Raw genomic sequence first — 23,090 nt, 5'->3', positions numbered from 1 at the left:
ATTTGCTCGACCAATGCCCAAATATTTACAATGGCTGGCTTAGTAGGGGCTCTAGACGGGAGCTGTGGATTCAATCTAGGGCTCCCGCTTAGGTGATGGGAACTCAATTTCTTGAGCCATCACTGCTGCCTTCTCAGAGTCAGCTTTAGCAGGAGGCTGATGTCAGAAACTGAGAATTGAATTCAGGCACTCGGGTGCAGCATGTGGGCATCTTAATTGTGAGGCTAGATGACCACTAGCTTGCTTACTTAACTTACTTACTTAACTCTGTCTCATTTCTCAGGGGAACTGAACTAACCAGTAGTTAGTTCTCAGTCATCTTGGAAAAAACAAATAAACGAAACAGAAAAGGACACTGTGGTGCATTGAGTTCTTTACCTGGTTCAAGTTCAGGTTATTCTGTTATAAATCTCTGTTCCTTTTAATGGACCTAAGGGGCAGCAGATGATGGCCTGTGTCCTGGAATTCCTGTTACTCACTTGAGAAGTCCAGCTGGAGCTCCTGGCTTCAGTCTGGTCAAGCCCTAACTCTTTTGAGCATTTAAGCAGTGAGCCAGCAGGTGAATCCATCTTTTCTCGCTCCCCATCTTTTTCTGTTTTTCTCCTTTTTAATAAGTGAATAAACAAGCAAATAAATCCTTAAAAGGGGAGCATGCAGATGGTGGGATTTTGGGTGGGTGCAGGTATGTGAATGCCCCGGAGAGTGTTGGCTCTGCAGACCTGCTGTCTCCTCAGAGATCGTAGAGGTGTTCTCCTCGTCCCTTAATAGGAACTGGTATAGATAACATGGCCTACGTAAAAAATGAAAGCCAACTTCCTAACAGTCACATTCAGTGATGTCCTAGGGAGATAAAAAGAAGTAGGTGGAACTGCAATCAATGCATTTCTCCACCACAGATGCAACAAATGCTTATTTGACGTTCAGTGAATACATGAATTAACATAGATCATACAATATATTAAATGCCCTGGGTCATTTAGGTAATTCTTTCAGTGGATAAGAAAATTAAATTGTTTTTTTTAAAGATTTATTTATTTTTATTGGAAAGTCAGACATACAGAGGAGGAGAGACAGTGAGAAAACTCTTCCATCCAATGATTCACTCCCCAAGTGAGCCACAACGGCCAGTGCTGCGCCGGTCCAAAGCCAGGAGCCAGGAACTTCTTCCAGGTCTCCCACATAGGTGCAGAGTCCCAAGGCTTTGGGCTGTCCTCGACTGCTTTCCCAGGCCACAAGCAGGGAGCTGGATGGGAAGCAGAGCTGCCGGGATTAGAACTGGCACCCATATGGGATCCCGGCACATTCAAGGCAAGGACTTTAGCCGCTAGACCACGCCACCAGGCCCAGAAAATTAAATTGTTATAGAAGTTGTATCTCTAGGGTTCTTAAATCTAGTAGTCAGAATTCTGAAGTAAGACAGAAGGGAAATTTTGATCTAATCTCTATGACATTAGTTCCAGAAAGAGAGGACTTTGGACAATGAGAAAGTTTCATTACATATGAAGCACTGTGAAAATGTTCCACAAGGCCTTTCTCTGATTCACAGTATGAAGTACCCCAAGCTGGGGCAAATATAAAGGTGACATTGAAATCCCTGGTAGGTAACATGATTTTTTTTTCTACAGCTCAGAGGAAGTAGTCCATGGCAACAACTAAAAGAAGAAGAGAATCTTTGGGATCTTAAAAAACTAAATTGACTCTGGAAGTCCATTGCAGGAGTTGGTATGTGGTCCAGGGGTTGAGCCACAGATCAGAATACCCCTGTTTCCCATACTCTAGTACCTGGGCTTGATACCTAACTCTCATTCTGAGGGTTCTGCTTAAGTAGTTCTGATAGTTTTGAAATGCTGTCATTCTTGCTAATCCAAAGATGAAGAAATCCTTCAAAGTCTCCATTCACCCAAATATTTGCTATCATTGCTTGGTTGGTGTAGTTGTCAAAGTTGTTCTGCCCTCCTTCCCCTGCTATGGTACCAGATGCCCTCTGTAGGCCCCAATGGGTCACTGTATCCTCCATGTGCATCTGAGCTTGCCATCCACTGCTCTGGCTTTTCCACTGAGGAGACCCAGTTTTGATATATGCACTCTATGTCAGACCACCAATTCTGAACGTGAGCCCTCATGTCCCTGCATGCCATTCCTCAGACCCACTGCAAGCTCATGCACCAAGTTCCCATACACATGTTGCCAGGCATTCAGTGAGCTTTGCCTGGTGCCATTGGTGCCCTGGGTCTCCTGATCTGGCCCCACCAGAGCACCACCCCTAGGGTTCATGGACCTGGGACCCACTGCACAGATGGGTTAAACGACCCAGTCCAGGCAACCCGGGCCCAGCCAGATCCCCCACCCCCGGGATTCATAGACCTGGCACCCATGGTGCAGGCAGACCCAAGAACCCTGGACAGAAGAGATGGAAACATCTTAATCAGCAGCTCAACTGATAGACTTCAAGAAGTCTGTTTTTGAATATATCAAATTAAGAGGGGAAGATGAGATTTATGTACGCTATTCTGTAAGTTATCTTACTGATATCATTTTTTGAATATTATTTTATCATTTGAAATCAGAATTACTAGAGAGAGAGAGAGAGAGACCTTAAATCCACTGGACCCACTAGTTTTGAAGGCCACAGGCTAGAGCTGGTTTAAAGTCAGGAGTCAGGAGCCAGGAGCTTCTTCCCGGTCTCCCATGTGAGTGGCAAGGGCCCAAGTACTTGGGATATCCTTTGCTGCTTTCTCGGATGCTTTGACAAGGAGCTAGATCAGAAGTGGCGCAACCGGGACTGAATCTGTTGCCCTTGTAGGACGGTACTGCATACCTGTTATGCCACATGCTGGCCCCTGTATCATTTGCTTTTTTCATATGCTAAACCCACAAATTAGAATAAGAAGTACATTATCAGCCTATAACATAGAAAAGTAGCAATATGAAATGTATTTTGCCCTGTACCCAAAACTGGTGTCATTTCTGCTTGGATTATTGGCATACATTTAAAAAAAAATCACTGGTGAGAACATTTCTAAGCCCCCCGAGGAAAAATATTCCACAGGACTTCAAGAAATAGAATTTTAGTTGCAGCATAATTTTTCATCTATTGTAAGTAGGTATATTTTGGCCTGTTTCAGAACTAGTGAAATCTAAGGAATTATTTAACACTGAGAATTTAATCAGTTTTATTTTTAACGGCTGAAAGACAAGATTTACAAGCCGCTGATTCTTATCTTACTTCACAGTACCATTGTCGCAAATAAAGCCAATAACTTGGTGTCATAAAATCCTAATGACGCTCTAAGAGCCCTGGGGTGTGAGCATATGAACATGGCTCTCACGGTCTTGAATGCATCTTCTTGTTTTTCGGCTTTGGTTTGTGAGATCAAGAAAGAAAATAAAATTAAATTAAAGCATCAACTTTCGTTGTGCATATAAAGTAGAAGTCTCACCAGATGAGCAATAGAGCACTAGCAAGCAAAATCACCTGCAAACTGATTCCCACTGCTGTGGACTCTGAGGGGAAGCTGAAGTGGCTCTGGTTAAGTGGATGCCCTCTATTCACAGGAGAGAGCGGTATTTGTTGCTGGCTCCAGCCCTGGCCCCACTCCGGCTATTGCAGACAGTTGGGAGTATATATTATGTTCTTTTTCTCTTTTTCTCTTTCTCAGATTCTCAAAAAACACTTTTCTAAGATCACCTTCAAGTGCAAATCAATCATATTTACAGAAAACAGCTCAGTTGATGTGCATCTGAAAGGTGGTATCTATTCACACCTCCAGGAAACAGAACCTTTGTCCATTTCATGTGGGCTGAATATAACCCCACCAGTGGAGGTAGAGCAGGACTGGCAAGTTTGTTGAAGCCACAGTTCTTCTCAAAATAATATTTTCCGTTCTCATTTACACTGTATCTCCAAAGAATAAAATAGCATGAACAGTGTTATGAAAGATACATGTTATTGAAATATTTCTATCAAAACATGAAGAATAATTTGTGAGATTATAATGTGTTCCTTTATTAAAGCATTAGATAACAAGATCTAGCAACAGTCCTAATACTATAATTTCAAAATAGTGATGAGTATAAACAGCATTTTTTGAGATATCTGCAATAGCAATGCTGGGGTATGAAAATACCCAGGATTTCTACAATTGTCAGTGTCCCAGGTGCTGCATGTGCTAGTGTTCTTACATGTGTTGTTTAAGAAATGCAACTTTTCAGAGTTTGCTGTAATCTGTGATGTAATACCCTTTCGGTTTCAATTCACTGATGCCCTGGATGCTAGCCCTGGTAATAAAGAATAAACACAGCACTCAGTTATTCCCACTACATATGTCATTGTGCCAGGGTTGATGCTTTTGCTAATTTTACCTCACAGTAAATCTATGAAATGACCAGCATTGGTTCCATGTTACATTTGAGGAATTTCACAGGGACTTTTTTCCCCCAAATTCAGAAGTTCAAATCCAAGCATGATTGATCCCCAAGCCATCTGGTCTTGTGTTCTCCTTGATATACTATCCAGTTTCTCAGTTGAAAATGTTCTCCTGATTAATAATCTTGGACAAGAAGCTTTGGTTCCTTCACAGCAATTACCTAACTTTGTGTATTGTTAAATGAAGCATGTGTGTTTATTCTAAATAAGTTCAAAATCTCAGTAGGGGTTGGTAAAATACAAGTGATAAACTTGTCATATGTGTGAATGTTCTCACTGAATGAGTTCAACTGCAGCATTTCATCGCTCTTCTTTAGTTCCACACTATCTCAACAGAAATAAGATTTGGCATTTACTGCTTCCCCCCCAAATGATGAACTTCATTACATTACAGTGACAACAAGCTCTTTGATTTCATGCTCCTTTCATAACCATCTCCTCTTTTGTGAAGTGAGTGAGCTAGTTTCCCCAACAAGAGCATGACCTTTCCCAAGTCAAAAAAAAAGAGCCAAACCCTCCCAGAATCTCTAACCTCAGCCTTGCCTGGGAGACTGTACTCCTTCGAATAGAAGGTCATTCATTCTCCCTGGACTCCGTGCAAGGCCCCTCCTGATCAGAGGCTACCAGCTCTGTACAACACCAAATTATGCGAGGTGGTTTTTCTTACTGTGTGCTACTGTCTACCAGGGATGGAGTTGGGACCACTGAAATAATTCTATGTGGTAATCTGGGTCTAACTCATATTTAAGGGAAATATTTGGATGCTTGTATTTTCACTTTAGGATAGAACTCCTAGCAATTCCCAGATGAAATGGCTTACGTATCTTAGAGGAACCCAAAACATGATAAATGCATCATACACACATCTTGCTGTCAGGGATAGAATTTATCCAATGTAAGAGTCGACAAGTTTAATAAAATCACTTAAGTGTTATAAGGCACGCTTCATGCTTTGGTGAATTATGTCTGTATCTGTGGTTCATTGCATATGTTCTATCATTTTGAATATTGAATTCCACCCCCCCCCAAAAAAACCTACATAAATACCTTGGATAAGTAAAGTGAAAAGTCTGATTTAAAGCAACAAATGATAATAAAATCAAATTGAAGACTGACAGACTTTCCATAACTCACAGTGATTGCTTATAAAAGGTGTAAGAGAGGAGATATTAAAGATGGAGTCCTGGAGTTTTCTTTCATAAGTTTGTTTGAAACCATTTTGATTCCTTTAATTTTTTTAAAGCTTAGTCTACTGAATTTGCAGAATTTTAAACCTCTGCAATTGGTTTTGATTTACAAAATCTGTTTTAGTATCCAGTTTCCATTCTTATTTTTCTGAAATACATCTGTATTTCTTAAAAATTGATTCTTTAATTGTTTTGTTATATGCCAGTTCTACAGATATTCCCTAGACTTACAAGGAGTTTAATTTCTACCCAAAGTTCTTGTAAATAAAAATTATTTACATCATTTGATCTTATGATCTCTATTTTCTTTTTAAATGCTCATATGTTAGTGCAGTCATGTGCTGCATTGGTTTCAAACCCAAGTCTAGAGTCTTAAAAACCAGCTCTGACAAAGCTTCTAAATTATACTATCTGTTAACAACAAATTAAATTAAGAAAAACCCTAATCAGACCTAAGTATTTGAAAAAATTCTTTGATCTTAACTAAGGTTGAAAATAATTTAGACAGACCCAGGAATATTTGATGAAATTCAAAGCAGTTGATTCAGCTATATCAATTTTGTTGCCCTTTTAGTTTATAACCACAGACAACCCTGTGGCTACCTTGGGTTCTAGGACAGAAGGTTTCTGTACTTTCACTGCCTCAAAAAATGAAAATCTTTCTACCTTCTGGAACTGTCACCTCAGCACACAGCTTCTCCTGGCACCCTGACACCATCAATGGCGTCACTACCTTTACAATGCATGAACCAACCCTTACTGGCATTGCATTTTCATCTTTTGATCCTTTCTCACAATATGGTTTCAACGTGTTGAAAAGCTTCAAAGCTTTTGCTTGAATAGTAGCCAAATTCCAAGCTTATTTAGGGCCCAACTTTCCAAAATCTTAATTTTTCTGTGTTAGTTTCCAGCCTAGGAGTGCGACCTGAATTTATGAACAATAACCATTACTGAACTAGTTTCTGTCATTCTAAGAAGAATGAAGTCTGTAGCTTGACTACCAGTTTGAGCAAACAAGACTAATGTTTTAAAGAAACATAACACAATAAATGCTTCCAGAAAGAAGTGTTGCTCTATAAAGTAAGTCCTTTGGGAAGTCATATACTTAGTCCAATAATGATGTGATTTTTCAAAATATTTTTTAAACTTTTTTTCTTAGGCTTTCAAAGAGAGAGGGAGCAGAAAAACAGAACTGGTTGTAAAGGTAAACAAGTTTTATTTCTGTGGAACTGAGCAGGTACAAGTCTCAAGTTGCAAAATGAGCTGTGCAAAAAAAAAAAACGAAAGAAAGAAAGAAAAAGAACTGTAATACTACTTTTTCTAACTTAATTGAGTTTCCATCTTATCAGTTCAGGGTAGCTTGGATCAATCATTTGTCCAGTCAGCTTAGAATTGTTTTTTGACCACCTTATCCTAAGTTGCTTGTAAGTTTTGGGTCCCACATCATATCATGCTATCTCCTGGAGGAGGGGACCATTGATCCTCAAAAATCACTATTCATTTGATTTCTGGACATAGGGCTCTGTCCCAGCTGCTGTTCTCTAGCTGGCTTTGTTCTCTTCTGGGCCCAGGGCTTCGGTTTACACTCTCTGCAAGACTGCCAGGCGGTGTGAGGCTAGCCCATGCTACCACCTTCCTCCCCTGCCACCTCTGCCACCATCTTTTGCAGCACCCCTCAGGATGGATGCCAGGGCAGCCCTGGAAGTGTTTGGATGGCCTCTTGTGCTGCTCTGAACCCCTCAGAGCCATACTTTCAGCCTTCCTGATATTGTGAACAGGACACAACTGGGCGGGCAAGGGAGCACCAGAAAGCTTTTTGCCTCCTTAGCTTCTGTTCAGGAATGAGGCATGAGTCTTCCACATATTCCTTGGCAACTTTGATGTTTCTTCAGAGGATCACCATGTATCATGGCTCTAACTTACAGTAGTAAGTCTAGGCTCAGGCTCTCTCAGGGTTTCACTCTTGTTTTTCCAACAGCTTTCTCTATAACTTGTCTCTGTCATGGAAAACACCACGATTAAACTTGGAGCCTGATTGATTTTTTAGAGGGTTCTTTATTGGGACCAGCACCATGGTATATTACTCTTCTGATTGTCAAACTGGCATTCCATATGGGTGTCAGTTAGTGTCACAGCTACTCAAATTCTAATCGTGCTCCCTACTAATGCACTTGAGAAAGCAGCAAATCTTTGGGCCCCTGAACCCACATGGGAGACTTGGAAGAATTGCCTGGCTCCTATCTTCAGATTAGCTCAGCTCTGACCATAGCAGCCACATGGGGAATGAACCAATGGATGAAAAAGCTCTTTATCTCTCTCTCTCTGTCTCTCCTTTTCTCTTTAACTGTATCTTTCAGATAAAGGTAAAATAAATCTTTAAAAATGTTTGTTTGAAAGGCAGAGTCCCAGAAATCGGGAGAGATAATAAGGAGGGTAGGATGTATGTCTTGCTTTGTTTAACTCCCCAGATAGTCATAATGGCTGAGGCTGGGCCAAGCCAAACCAGGGTTAAGAACTCCATGTGGGTCTTCCTTGTGGATGGCAGGGGCCCAAATACTTCCCAGATGCATTAGCAGGGAGCTGAGTGTGAAGAGGAGCTACTGGGACCAATATGGGATGCTGGTGTTGTAGGCAACAGTTTCACCCACTGTGCCACAGCATCAAGCCCTGGAGCCTAATTTGTGGAGTTTGAGTCATGGCTGTATCATGTGTCATTTTTAAGACCTTGGAGTCCTTTCTGCCTTTGGTTTTTTTCATGGCTAAAAGAGAAATTATAGTAATAGAATACCTCATGGAGTTGTTATGGAAACTAACAGGTTAATATTTAGGAAGAACTTAAAACAGTGTCTGGAAAGAGTCAATATTATTAGTTACAATTGAAACATAAATTCCTAAATCTCAGAAGTTGACTGTTTGCTCTTTTTTTCCATCTTTGATTCCTGCTGCTGAATAGAATGAAGGTCAGGAAAGAGGCACTGTGAGGTTATTTTGTGTCTCAACATGACTGGTCTAATGGGTGCCCAGATCTTTGGCAAAATGCTAGTCTGGGTGTGTCTGTGAAGGGGTTCTGGGTAACATCAACACAGGAGGTGGTAGACTGGGCATAGCAGACTGTCTTCCTCAGTGTGAGTGGTTCTTTTTAGAACAGCTGAAACTTGAGTGACCCAAAGGAAGAGTAAGATAGAGTTCCTTTGTTTTTTCTGCTTGTGTGTTTTGATCTCCAACATCAACCTTATCCTGACTTTGGACCCAGATTTGGATGAGGTAGCTTGTACATTGGTGGTCCTTATTGATTGGACTTTGTGAACTGGAACAATAAACTGGTTTTCAGAATTTCATGGAACATGCATACTATATTTTTATTCCATCTTTCGTGAACTTTTTGAAGTCTTCTGGTTCTGCTGTCTTTCCTGTTTCTCCAGCTTGCAGACTGTGGATCAGGGAATTTCTCAGTCTCCATTGTTTCATGAGTCAGTTGCTTGTTGTAAACATATACATTCCTTTTGGTTCTATTTTTACAAAGAAGCAGATGTATAGCATAATTCAAAACGTTGCTTAACTGTTGTTATCATCTGAAAATCTTCTCCACTGGCAAATGCCGAGGTGAAACAGGCCATACCATACTGTACCTCAGCACCCACCGGCACACACAAGTTGGGGGAAGGTGTGTGAGCCCGTTAGGCAAGTGGTAGGGACACCCTTGCTGGGCCATTGCTCCTGCTGGTGGGCATGAGAGCTGGGATTGGGGTCTGACCAGACTGGGCAGGGTTATAACATCTGTTGGCCTACATGTGAACTCTCCCCCTAATATGGGGGAGAGCCAGGCTGAGCTAACAGACTGTATCCACTGGTACAATCATGAGTTGGAGTAAGGGCAGGTGGGTTGGGCTTTGCTGAAGCATCAACAGGCAAATACTGGAACTCGGGGCGAGTCCTGTTGAGTTAGACTGCAGAACCAGCTGGGGTGTGCAAGACACAGAGCAAAGAGTGAGTCCATTGGGGAGGCTGTGGGCACCTCTCTGATGGGCTGTAGCTCCCACTGGTGAGCGTGAGAACCAGGACTAGGGGTGGGCCTGGCTTATGGGCTAGAGGATAGAGTTGGTTGGGTTGAGTTGGGCTTCATTGTTCAATGTTGTATACAAGAGCTAAATGGGATGTGGATCAGACTGGACTAGTCCACTGAACATGTTGGCAGGCACAGGAACCGGCGCTGGGGGCCGGTCCAGTGAGGGTTACTGGGGTTGATCTGACTGGGCTTCAGCTCCTCCTAGTATACATGAGGGCTGAGCATATGGTGGGCAGGGTTGGGCTGGGCCACAGAATCCATTGGTTTGCAGAGGAAGAATGGAAGAACAAACTGATCAACTACCCCAGTGAAACCTTACAGCAAACTTCTGGGCAAATGGAGACTCTGAGGTAGACTATGTTAGCCAATTGACCTTGGGAGGATTTCCTCATCCTTGGAGCAGCAATATCAACAGCATTTCAGAACTATCAAATCACTGGAGCAGAACCCTCAGAACGTGCTTCACAACGATACTGAGACGATACTGGGTACTGGGCAGGCTAGGCGTGGTCTCTCCCATTGTGTCCTCCCCTCCCTCATGATACAAGAAAAGGAAAAAGAACATATGTAAACAGTGGTCATGCCCACTTGCCCCTGATTGTTGACCTTTCCCACCCGGATCAACTATGTAAACATCATGAAAAATAAAATTTAAAAAATCCTTTCTGACTCCCTTCCTCTCATCCTCTCTACCCTCACCTTCTATTTTTCCTTTTTTGTCTTAGCTTACATTAGCAGACACAGGCTAGGAGTTGTAATAAATGATGGACAACGAATTGCCCAGAGTAAAGAGATCATTCATGGTATTCATGATACCTGGACATGGCTTAACAAGACCTTAACCCTGAGAACTGCAGGCATCACAGGCTTAGAACCCAGCACCCAAAAGGCTGTGAATATCCAGGACTTCCTCCATATTCAGCATGATGAGAATTGATTCTGTCAGCACATGTTAATTTCTGATTTTTGAATTAAATTTTCTCACTGTAAGATATATGTTCAGCTGAGACTTGAGATAAATTGATTTATTTAAAATAGACATTTGTTATTGGCCATTTCAAAATTGCTCACATTAAATGTTTCAGGTTCATGAGATCCTATTTGTCAAAAAAATCTGTTATCGTGTATTTTATCTTGCTTGTGTGATTTATAATGAGCACTGAAATTCCACGTCTTCTATGTCCTAATCCTTTTTGTAGCACTTTGTCTTGTTGCTGTCTTTGGCATGTCACTTAATCTCTCCCTGACTCAGATCTCCCTGTGGTAAAATGAAACCATTAATAATATTTGCCTCCTACAGAATTGTTGTGAAGATTAGCCAGTTAATGTTTGTAAAAATTCTTTCACCATGGAAAGAGCTATAATGCTGTGGACTGTTGGAGTGGGATCTGCCCATATGTGCTGCTTGTAGAATGGTCACGCTGTAAAACATCACTCAAGTGAGTTTGCAAATCAGTGCAGCCACCGTTTGTGCCCTGTGATTACTTAAAATTTCTGGGATACCTACTTAAGAATTCAGGATATTTCTATTGATTCTTATCATTATTCTGCTTTTACAAATAGTTTCCATGCTGCTACCTACACACGTATAGTCACATATACACACACACACTCATTTCTAGCCATTCATATTCTATGAAAATGATTTCTCACAATATTTATAATATGCAGTATAACTGTGTAGATTAGCAAAGTTACCTATTCTTCTTCATGTGTGGTATCATATTTTTCCTGGATCTGAAACAAGATTGCTAATTTGAATTCTTTTTTTTTTTTTCGCTTTTAAAAAACAAGGACAACATAAGCACAAAGTAAATTAAAATGGATTTTTACATCTTTGATGACTACTCTTGTGTTCAGCCAGGAATCATTTAAAAGTAATAATTTGGACAAAGCACTCTCAGACATTTTGCACCCAGATTAAACAGTTCTACTGTGAGATTCTGCTGGATTTCAGTGAGCAGTGAACAAGTGTGTTGACTTCCTTATCCCCCAGATGTTTGAGAGGCTCCACAGGGAAAATTACATGATAAATAGGATATTTTCTTCCATTCCATTATTTATCGGTTTTCTAGTTCATTACACCAATGCCGGCCATGTAGGGTGCACCCAACTACTGAACACATCAGGCTGAAGCGTGGAAGCAGCAGGGGCATATTCTTTTTTTTTTTTTCCAAGGGATAAACATTGCTGCAATTATCCAGTGCTTGCTTCAGGGAAAAGTTTCAATAAAATGTCAAATCTTGTAAACAAATGATCACAGGATCTTGAAGCTAAAAATGACAACTGTATAGAAAAAAAATCAGCACTCACTTTACAGCACAGGACATTTTTAAAAGACATGTAAGAAGATTTGGAATCTACAAGAGGATACTATAAAAAAAGTCTGGAAGATGTCTCTTGTTACACACACTTCCCGTGGATGAGGGTGGAGTAGGGCACTAGGGAGATGAAGACTCGGTGACTTTGAGCACTGCTGCACAGGAGGGCAGAATGGTTAAAGTGACAGGCTTCCAGAGAAGACCATAGTTGAAAGGGGGAGTTCTCTGGATTCTGACATTAATGTATTTCCAGCAGAGATGAAGAGAGAGCTGTATATGGACAGTAAGCCTCTTCCATTCAACTGTAAAGGCAACAGAAAGAAGGTGAAGAGAACAGCTAACATTGGACTTGCTGCTTTCTGGGAGACTGTTGTTCACCGTCCGAGTGCCCTAGCTCTCTCCTCTGACTTTCCGTTTTTCACGGCAGAGTCTTGGGGAACAGGGCAGGTGGACATCTGTGAGAGTTACTAGACATTCCTTTGTTAGCTGCCCCACCCATTTCCCCACCCATTTCTCCCTTGTTTCATTTCTTCCTTTTCTTTATTTATCTCCCTTCTTTTGTTTCATTCATTCATTCTGCCTCTCCTACTCTCCCTAAATATCATTAGTTTGGTCAGCTAATAAATAACTTGGAATCCCCCCAAATGCAACTTAAAAGTTACCTAAATACTTCATCTTGGGAAGTTTAGACAGTTAAAATATTGCTCATTTGCATAGCATTCTGAAAACTTTAGTCTTGGAAATTCCCATTTCTATCCTGTTTGAAATAACCACACGTAACGCAAAAACTAATCCATGGGGTTTGAAAATCAGAAAACATCTGATTTTGATCTGATTCAACTTTTCTCCAGTATGACACATTTTTAGCTAAGACTTCGGAAGAGGAAGACGCCTGTTCCAGCGTGGGCAGGCCATTAGATGGGAGGATGCATTTTGGGCTTTGTTATACTCATTTCAGATGTACACTCTCAGGCAGGCAACTGGTAACTGAGCCCTCTCAGCAGAACGTGGGGAAACAGGGGAGCTGTGCCCTCGAATGTGGTTTCTATCAACTGTGATTTCCTTCTGCGAGATTAAAACTCCTTTTCCTACCTGAAGTTTTACAAACATAAAATAAACAGAGGATCACACTCCCCCAGAGGCATCACCTGACACTGATTGGTGTTGCTCTTCTGAAGCACAAGTTTGTGGGGGCAACGAATGCCCCCCTCTCATTGCCGTCCTAAAATCAGAGGCCACGGGTTGGCTTCGTTTCTGTAAGCTCAGCATCCTCCAAGCCAGACAGAAACATGAGGCCTCAAACGTTCCTCGAGCTGTCTTGGGCCTCAGCAGTCAAATAAGCCTCTGGGATGCAGAGCCAGGATTCTGCGCGCGTTCACATCTTTTCTCACTTAGGGGAAACGGATTGTTCCTCCCCGCAGCAGTCCGGTCTCAGCTGCAGGACGTGGCTCTGACATTGATTAGGTTACCGCAGCTTCAGGGTGCTCCTGAAGGCAGAGCGATGCCTAGCTAACCAGGCGGAGAGAGGCGCTCATGTCTGATCATCAAGTCACAAGCCCAGGAGACAGGGACACGCAGGGTGCCGGCTCACCCAGAGGGCTTACTGTGTCAGGCCTGGCAGAGATCACAGCCTGTGGCCGCTGCCGGGGTAGTACAGCGGCCCTGTGGGGCGATCTGGTGGAGTGATGGGGCAAAGCGTTCAAGCCCGCCTCCAGCCACACCAGCCGGCGCTGTTCAGAGCCAGGCTGCTGCTAACCTACCCCCTAATGCCCCTCTTGCTGAGCCGCCCCTACTTTCACTGGAATTTCCTGGCTGAGCACCTCCTTGGCAGTTTCTGTAGGGACATTATGTGCTCCGCTGGGAACGCGGAGGCCAGCTGGACAAGGGTAGCAGCTGGGGTGTGACAGTACTTTCTAGCCATGTGAAATGAGTGGCATGGCAGTCTCTTGTCCATGCTAGGCAAATTGGCACCTCCTACATCCCCTACCCCAACTCTCAGGAGGCCCAGTCCTGTTTTCTCTCTCTCCCCCAAAGGCAGAAACAGGAAGAGCATCCCTTCACTATGGTGAAGGGCTGGAGGTAAATGAAGGCCAGGTGCAGTCCATGCTTTCCCCTCCCTCTGGTCCTGGGCAACTATTTTGGGACAAGTGCAAAGGAAGACTCAGGGAAGTAAAAGACAGTGTGGAAATCCCCTGGACAGCATTAAGTAGAGTTTGATTTTACCTTTGTTGTCAAAGTGTTGGCTTTGTCGGTTGTTGCTGCGATCGGAGAGATTCCAGGCAGAAAGTGGCAGCCAGTGGCTGGGAAATGGGAGTCAGGCCACTCCCAGTGCTAGCCGTGGAATCGGTATTCTCAGGAAAGGGGCAAATGAAGCTGGTTAGTAGGGTTAGCAGAGCAAAATCAACTCGGGGGGATCCAAGGTGTGGGCAACCAGTGTGATCTGGGAAAGACCAGGCCAAGGAGTCGCTGAAGGCAGGCTGGAAGCTACAAATATTGTAGGAAAAATGCCAAGTGACAAATCAAAGGCATTGAAAGTGATCAACTGCGTGTCTGCTCTGGATCCTGGGAGTGACAGGACTGGGTCCTCAGGCAAGCAGTCTAAGCCCCAGACTTTCGGTGATTCCTCAAAGCAGCGAAATCATGATCCCAAGACAACTTTCAACTGCAGCCAGGATTCCTGCAGGATGAGAGAAGATGACAATTTATTTTTAAGGAACAGACTGGCTAGATAGGTGATTGCTGAGTAAGGATCAGCTATTTCCCTGGATGGCTGTCTCTTTGCAGGTGATCTTCTTTCTGGATAAATCACTCCTCTTACAGCCACTCAACAGATTCTTCAGATCTCCTTTCTGACTTACCCCTTCAACTGGCCACTGGTTGTTTAAACACTATTTCTGAGAGTGTTTCAGTGAATACCAGTACCATAGATGTAACTTTTAAGCCAAAGAAAGTTATGTACTCAAATGGGAAGACTTCTTTTCTTTTCTTGAGCGTTCTGAAGAAGAGAAACATTTTAAAGGTTCTAAAAAATCCTGCAATATCTTGTTGAATGTTTTAACATATTGGTTACTCAATACCATGTCAAATAATTCCATAATGTTATAAATTGTTGTTGATGTTATGTTGTGGCTTTTAATGGATCGGGATGATAATCTGCCAGCTCTACCTTCAGACCAGAGTAGCTGTTGAATTTATCTGGACAATAAGATGCTGGACTCTATGCTTGGTATATGCTTGCAGTGAAAGAATCTTGGCTGAATTTGAACTGTAATACTACAACAAGATGGAGGAATCCACCATGGGGGGAGGGTATGGGCAGGGGTTGGGGGAATCCCAGTGCCTATGAAACTGTGTCACATAATGCAATGCAATTAATATAAAACAAACAAACAAACAAACAAAAAACAATGAATGGGAAACATACTTTTTATTTTTAATGATGGACACTTTCAGTCCCTTTCTCCCTTTTCTTCAATGTAGTCTATTATGTTGATTGGAAATGCTCTTAGACATGTTGACCAACAGAGGAAAACAGTCTACCTTGCATGAGGAATGTATGGCCACTTAGTGTACATCCCCCATGCCTGCCTCTTCCACTCCTCTTCCCTGCAGGCTTCTCTCGTACTCCATGCTCCAGCAAAGCAATGTAGACCATTATTCTCACATATATCACTATTTCTTTTTAACAACAGCAAAAAAAAAAAAGTTTTCTTAGCCTCTTACCTCACTCCTGCTTATGAAATTTAATGTGTTCTAAGTCATGTTCAGGTATTGCCTGCAATCAAAGCTATCTTCGTCCGTTAGAGCAAGCATTGACACTCATTCTGTGACATGCCAAGCAATAACTGTGTGAAGCATTGAGGCTCACACAGACTCGGTTACAACTCCTCTCTTCTGCCACTACTGTTAACAAAGTGCAAGGGACTGTAGATGGTCTGTAAATGAGTGAAAACAGTTCTATTCCAAAAAAGTTTTATTTATAAACAGAGGCATATGGTTGAATATTACCAGGTTGTGTGGACTGTTGATTTCTAATTTCCAAGGCTCTTGGAATTTTATTATTCCAATATGAATTACATTAATGTATATATAATTTACTTGAACGAGACACAGGAACTGAGAGGTGGACAGATACAACAAATGAAGCATAAATCACCACTTGGAGTTGTTTGGCGCTCTTAGGATCCCAATTAACCACAAGAACTTTCTGTGAAAGTAATGTAATATTAGAGACAATCCAATAGTGCTAGTTGAGGAATCTTCCATTGAAAAACATTATCAAAGGCAAAAGCATTTACTGTTAGTGGACTGGAGATCTGACGTGCTGAGGAATAATTAGCTGCTTAAATAAAATTTCTGATCTCCTGAAAATAAGTAACTCGTATACTAGCAAAAGGTTAATGAGATGACCCACCTAATTTTGTTTCCTCCTGTAGGCCACGCTGCAGGTTTGGCTCTTGGAATTTTCAGTGTTTGGGACACCAGAAAGGAAGTGGACCTGAAAGCTGGAAGGGAGATGGTTTCCATCTAGGAATGACAGTAATCGGAGAACAGGACCGGGGGTTGTTCCTGAAGAAGGTAATGGGTGGGAGTCTATGATTAGATAGATAGAGGAATCTGTAATTAAGTCGATGCAGGATGTTTGTCACAGGGCCTCTGATATTAGAATGACTGAAACAAAATGACTATGGTAGAGTTGAGACAGAGGATATAGCAAGTCATATCACTGAAAATATGAACCCTTTGAATAAAACTCCTTACATTTTAAAGGTACAATTCATATTTGTCCTAGTGTAAATGAAAAATAAGAGTGTTCTCTCTGTATCAATTGTTCAGGGTACCCTGCCAGAGCATCCCTGGTCTACAATTATTACAGGGCCCTCATTTCCCAGCTTCTAGGTGGAGACATGGGGCTGAGTTCAAGCCAATGGAATGTGGGTGGAAATAGTTGACATCACTGTTGGGCCTGACCTGTTAAAATCACTCACTGACTTTTCTGCTTTTTCTTTAAAAAATTCTCATTGTGTTTGGTTAAGTTTAGATACCAAAAGTTGAAAGCAGCAGAGCTTCTAGCAGCGTAAACTTTTGGTAGGTGCAATGGAACAGAAATATCACCACATCATTCCAACATGCAGTATAAGCTTCTGCTGTGTCAAGAACTGAGATTTCAAAGTTTATCTCTTATGAGAAATAGCATTGGCTTGACAATTCTATTGACAAACCAAAAATAGGCATTGCTGTAATAAGGAGAGGGGTTCCCTGTAAAATGCAGTTTTATAGAATGTGGGGGTTCACTGAATGAGAAAACACTACAGTTAGCAAAAAGTTATTTTTTTATCTAAAATATGCTTCTCATAACAAATCAATTTTTGGAAATAGATTTTTCTGTGTGTTAGTGTCTTTGTTGTCAAGTAATTTTAACTTAGAAAATTCCACTTAAAAAAACTTTCAGAAATAGAGAAAGTAGAAACAAATTAGAAAGCAAACAAATATGAGCAATGTAGAAGCTTCATTGCCTACAAACCAGAAAATTAAATTAAGCCATTTCCAGGGTAAATATCAGAAATGAGTCAATAATTAGCCAAGTCAGTTCTGTTGTCTAAGGAGGCCGTTATCATTAGGTCAATCTAGATACCTTGGCTATCTACTTCCTCCCAAATGATAATCAAGCCTATTTGAAATATGATTTAGTTGCTTATATTTCTAATTTCTCATTTTTTCTTTTCTTTGAGTCAAGCGTTTGGAATAGTATGGTTTTTGAGGAAGATATTTTCTAGGTGCAATTACGTCCACATTGTTTTGTAAATTGTTTATTTGAAACTGTGTGTGTGTGTGTGTGTGTAAGAGACAGATCTTTCACTTACCAATTGAGTACTCAAATGTCTACAACATGGGACTGTCCAGGTGAAAGCCAGAACTCAGGAACACGATCCCAGAATGCACAACTTAGGAGGCTTTCAGAAACGGATCTGGGGCTGTGTCCAGGGATTCTGGCACCCCAAGAGATGACTCACCTGCATGTCACAACATCTGCTACCTTTGTTTGTATTTTATGACCGAAGAAATCACAGCCTTGTTCATAAACATGCAATTTGTTATGTACAATTGTTCAGTTGTAAATAATCAACCTTTGTTAGGCCAAACTAGAGCAAAACACCGTTGAACTATCAGTTAAAAAGAAGGCTTCCTAGGATATTCAGTATTACCATGGCATTAAAATACCATCTTTTTCCAGGATTGAAGCCAAATACTGTGATGTTTATGAGTACTTTTGTTTCCCAAGACATGATTTCAGGGATCAAACAAATAAATAGGGTAAGAGAGGATGTCTTGTAATGCATATTTCTGACAGAGGACCATTTTCAGGATATATATTTTGAAACTTTTGAAAATAAGGATCAAAAGATTTCAGCAAGCATTCAGAGGAAGACTCAATATTTTTGGTTATCAGAGAAATAAAATCAAAACAACTGTATGATGTTACCATGCATCTGGAAGAATGGCCAAAAATAAAAGGCAGATAATAGCAAGTATTGAAAAGGATATAGAAAAGCTGAAACCCTCATACACTGTTAATGAAAATGCTAATTGATACAAACACTAAAAATTGGTCATTGCTTTCTAATAAAGTTAACCTGCACATACTATATAATTCAGTATTTACACTTTAAATATATGTAATATGCCCAAGAGAAAAGTTACGTAAGATACCAAAATACAGGAATCTTTACAGAATTGTTTTTAATAACCTTGAACTGGAAACCACTCAAATTACTCTCAATAGTAAAAAGGTATAAATAAATTATGGTATAGTTATATATTAGAATACAACAATAGGAAACAGCTTGGGCCCAGTGCGGTGGCCTAGTGGCTAAAGTCCTCACCTTGAATGCACCACGATCCCATATGGGCACCAGTTCTAATCCCAGCAGCCCTGCTTCCCATCCAGCTCCCTGCTTGTGGCCTGGGAAAGCAGTCAAGCACAGCTCAAAGACTTGGGACCCTGCACCCATGTTGGAGACCTGGAGGAAGTTCCTGGCTCCTGGTTTTGGATCGGCTCAACACCGGCTGTTGTGGTCACTTGGGGAGTGAATCATCGGACAAAAGATCTTCCCGTCTGTGTCTCCTCTTCTCTGTATAACTGACTTTGCAATAAAAATAAATAAATCTTAAAAAAAACCCACTATTTCTCCATACCATGACATCATGTTAAATGAAAGCAGCTAGACTCACAAAAGAAAATATGACATGACTCTATCAATGACACACCAAAAAAAGAAAAAAACATGATCTCTGATGTTAGGAATCATGAGAATAATAACCTATGGGTAGGGGAATAATGGGTTGGGACCCAAGGAAGGGCTTGATGTTTATGATTTGTACGTTTTTGCATGTTTTACTTCAAAGTTTACTGGAAGAGGGGAAAAGAATACAATTTCTGATGTCAGAGAGACTGGTTTCTTTGGCCAGTCAAGTTCTTAGGAGAAGTTATTTAGCTGTTCTTTGTCTCAAGTTCCTCATCTGAAAAATGGGAATTATGTAACTACTTTACTTAGATAAATCTAAGCGTATATGTAAAATTCATCAAATATTACTGGGCATACATTTAGCATGAACAAATGCCAGATGCAGTCATTGTTGTCATTCACTCTGGGAAAGCCTAGTTGATAAATATTGCCCTACAGTGTCCCTAAGTCTAATGGGAGAATGAATATAATGACCAAAAAAGCCTTGTGATGTTTTTATTTTGCTTTTTAAATTTTTTTGACTCTTTCACTTTAAAGTAGGGAGTTTCTCAGAAAAAACAACATGGCCAACTCCCAAAGCAAAAGAAAACCCATTTGAAAATGATCATGTAGGCCCAGCTAATATAAATATTATTGCTACAAAAGACATCTGTAAGTAGGTTAGAGTGTCGAGAAAAAAAAATGATCAGATTTCAATTATGTAAGGCATGAACCTTGTCATAAAGAGTCTGTCATACATTGCTCAGTCCTGATGGAAGGGATTAGTCAATTTATTCCTGTGTGGCAATAACATGGGATTATGGTTTATTTGTTTGTTTGTAGTATATGGTTTTTAAATTAATAACATTTAAAATTTTTACCCCCAAAGCATAATGTTTTCTACTTCAGAAATCCTCCAGTGCTTAAAATGCTCTCTGCTATGCCTTTGTGCTAACACTTGATCTCATTAACACACAACTTCATCCTGTGTTTGCTTTTGTATCAAAAATCGGGTCAGAAAATTTAAACCCCAACCACCAATATTAGGCTAGGTAATTGAAACACAAACTTGGACCTTTTCCAATATTTGTACCTAATTTAGTATTTGACGAACAGATCCAACCAGAGAATTCTTGAAATACCTGTTGACTATGTTCAAATCAGGAAATACCATCTAATGATTTTAATTTAGCTATGAAGTCTCAGAGGAGAAAAAAACATCTTAGGGCTTGATGCAGTTTCTCATCATGAATCATTTGTACTATCTGAAAACTGAGTTCAGTTCTTGAGTTATTTTCATTTAGTATCCATTCCTCTTTCCTAGGTTGCACACATCAAGAGGAAGTACCTATTCATATATTGTTATTATTACATTATTAATGTTTATCTTGATGCCTGTGACATTATGATAAATAGATATTTCTTGTATAAGTAAAAGAATGTAAGAATGGATCGATCTGGACCAAAATTCTCAAATAGCACCTGACTAAAAACCCATCGTTGAAAAATACAAAGCCACAATAATTTGGCTTTTGAGTTATGGACACCGATTTGACCATTGAAATTAAAACAAGGAAATTGTTTGAAACAGTTGATCTCAGGTCTTCTTCATCACTTTTTAATGAAAGACTTAGGTGAAATGATTTGCCAAAGGTGAAAATCCCTGGCTCACCAGAGGCGAGCTGAGAGCACCTTTTGCCTTTTCCCCACAAGTGTAGGGATGTCAGAAGACATGTAGGAAAGAATGCCTCTCACAGAGTGCTTCTTTGGAGCAGTGTGAAGAGGTGAGAACAACCCCTGGACCAGCCCAAACCCGCACGCTGCCGCTGGCACCACCACCGTGCCCAGGAGAAAGGCTGAAGGGACTGCTGAAGGAGATAAGGCCAAGGTGAAGGACAAACCACAGAGCAGATCCACCAGACTGTCTATTAAACTAGCTCCTCCAAAGCCAGAACCCAACTCTAAAAAGGCTTCTGCAAAAGGGGAGGGAAGATACCCAAAGGGAAAAAGGGAAAAGCTGATGCTGGCAAGGACTGGAATTCCCTTGCAGAAAATGGAGGTGCCCAAACAGGCCAGGCACAGAAAGTTGAAGGTGCTGGAGATGCCCAGTGTAGTGTGTGCATTTTTCGTAACTGTGTACTTGTAGTGACTGTACAATTTGAAATGTTATTTCTGTATCAAGTTCTATAAAAATACAGAATTTTGTTTTGCTTTTTTTTAAAGCTATTTTGCTAATACACAGAACACTTCATTGTTGTTTGGGGGATATGGGCTTAGGTCTTGAATGGAAGCTGTCTGAAGCTGGGTTATTGTGCTGAATACTATCCCCCTTGTAGTCCGGAGAACTTCTCCTGGCTCGCAGGAGGGATTCCCTGCCTTGGGCAACACAGCCACCAGGGCACACAGCCTATGCCATGGAAAATCTAATTCAGTTTTATGTCTTCTTCCTCCTCCTTATTTGCCTTCAGCACAGACTTAACTCCTTTAAACCCAGAGACCTATTGGGACCTGACCACCCAAAATTTGTTACCAGCATGACAGGCGATCTGGACTTCAAAGAGACCCCATTGAGCTGTTGTCCCTCAAAAGCATGAAAGTTCCTTTTCTGTATTGTGGATCTTCATATTGAGCATTCTGCAATTTTCATTTTATTTCATTTTCATTTCATTTCATTTCATTTTTAGGGTTGGCTTGTGACAAGTTGTTAACCAACATGCTTAAGTGTGAAATGCTAATCGATTTTCAGGCCTGGCACAGTAGCTAAGCAGCTAATGTCCTTACCTTGCACATGATGCCGGGATCCCATATAGGTGCTGGCTCGTGTCCTGGCAGCCCCACTTCCCACCCTGCTCCCTGCTTGTGGTCTGGGAAAGCAGTCAAGGACTGCTCAAGGCCTTGGGACCCTGCACCCACATGGGAGACCCTGAAGAGGCTCCTTGCTCCTGGCTTCAAATCGGCTCAGTTCTGGCCATTGTGGCCACCTGGGGAGTGTGAATCAGTGGATGGAAGATCTTCCTGTCTGTGTCTCCTTCTCTCTGTGCTTCTGACTTTCCAATAAAAATAAGTAAATCTTTTAAAAAATTGATTTGGAACATTATTATGACAGATGCTGTGGACGCCAGGTTTTTCCAACACAATAATTTTTACCTATGGCCATATTCACATCCTGCATTCTGTTTCCCCTTTTCCCACTGTACTTTGGAAAGATAATTAAATGCCTTTCAGAAATATGCAAAAAGGTCTAGAATATTGTAATTTACGTAAATCTGGAATAAGTAATCCCTTGCCAGATCTCTCCCTCACTCTCACTCACTCTCTCTCTTTTATTGAAGCATAAACACATATAACATAAAACCAATTCCAAAAATTTCCATGTGTGAAATTCAATGCTCACAATCCATTATCAAGGTCATTGTAAGATGTATTATATACAAAATTCCAAGATTTTTTCAACCCTTCAATTTTAGTATTAACAGAATAAATTATCAGTTGCTTGTCTTGAAATGACAGGGACTCTTATTTTCTTTTGAGAGAAAAAAATCACACATTCAAGTGAAAATGGCATTCTCCCAATAAGTGGCTAGTTCAGCTTGTAACTCAAATAATTACAGAAGTTTTTTTTTTTTTTTTTCCTAAGAGATCATCGCACTTTGGACGTGCTGAAGAAATTCATGCATTCCTCTCACCTGTTAGACTATTAAAAAGACATGAACTCAATGGTCAAGTTTAACAGTATTGATTTTTCTACTTATTTGGGAATATTCTCTTCAAAGTTTTTTCATTTCTTTATTTGAGAGGCAGAGACAGACAAAGCTCCCACATGCTGATTTATTACTCAAATGCCCACACTGCCAAAGCTGGGCT

General features: G+C 40.9%; 1 pseudogene; it reads left to right on the top strand.

The window, feature by feature from the left end:
• LOC101535019 (non-histone chromosomal protein HMG-17-like) overlaps positions 1 to 21,416 on the top strand; it is a 55,698-nt pseudogene extending 34,282 nt beyond the window's left edge.
• The last annotated feature ends 1,674 nt before the right edge of the window (positions 21,417 to 23,090 follow it).

This window comes from Ochotona princeps, chromosome 14 (genome assembly GCF_030435755.1).
Source record: "Ochotona princeps isolate mOchPri1 chromosome 14, mOchPri1.hap1, whole genome shotgun sequence".
NCBI classification, from domain to species: Eukaryota; Metazoa; Chordata; class Mammalia; order Lagomorpha; family Ochotonidae; genus Ochotona; species Ochotona princeps.
The sequence above is the reverse complement of the archived record's forward strand: the minus strand, read 5'-3'. Positions and strand labels throughout refer to the sequence as shown.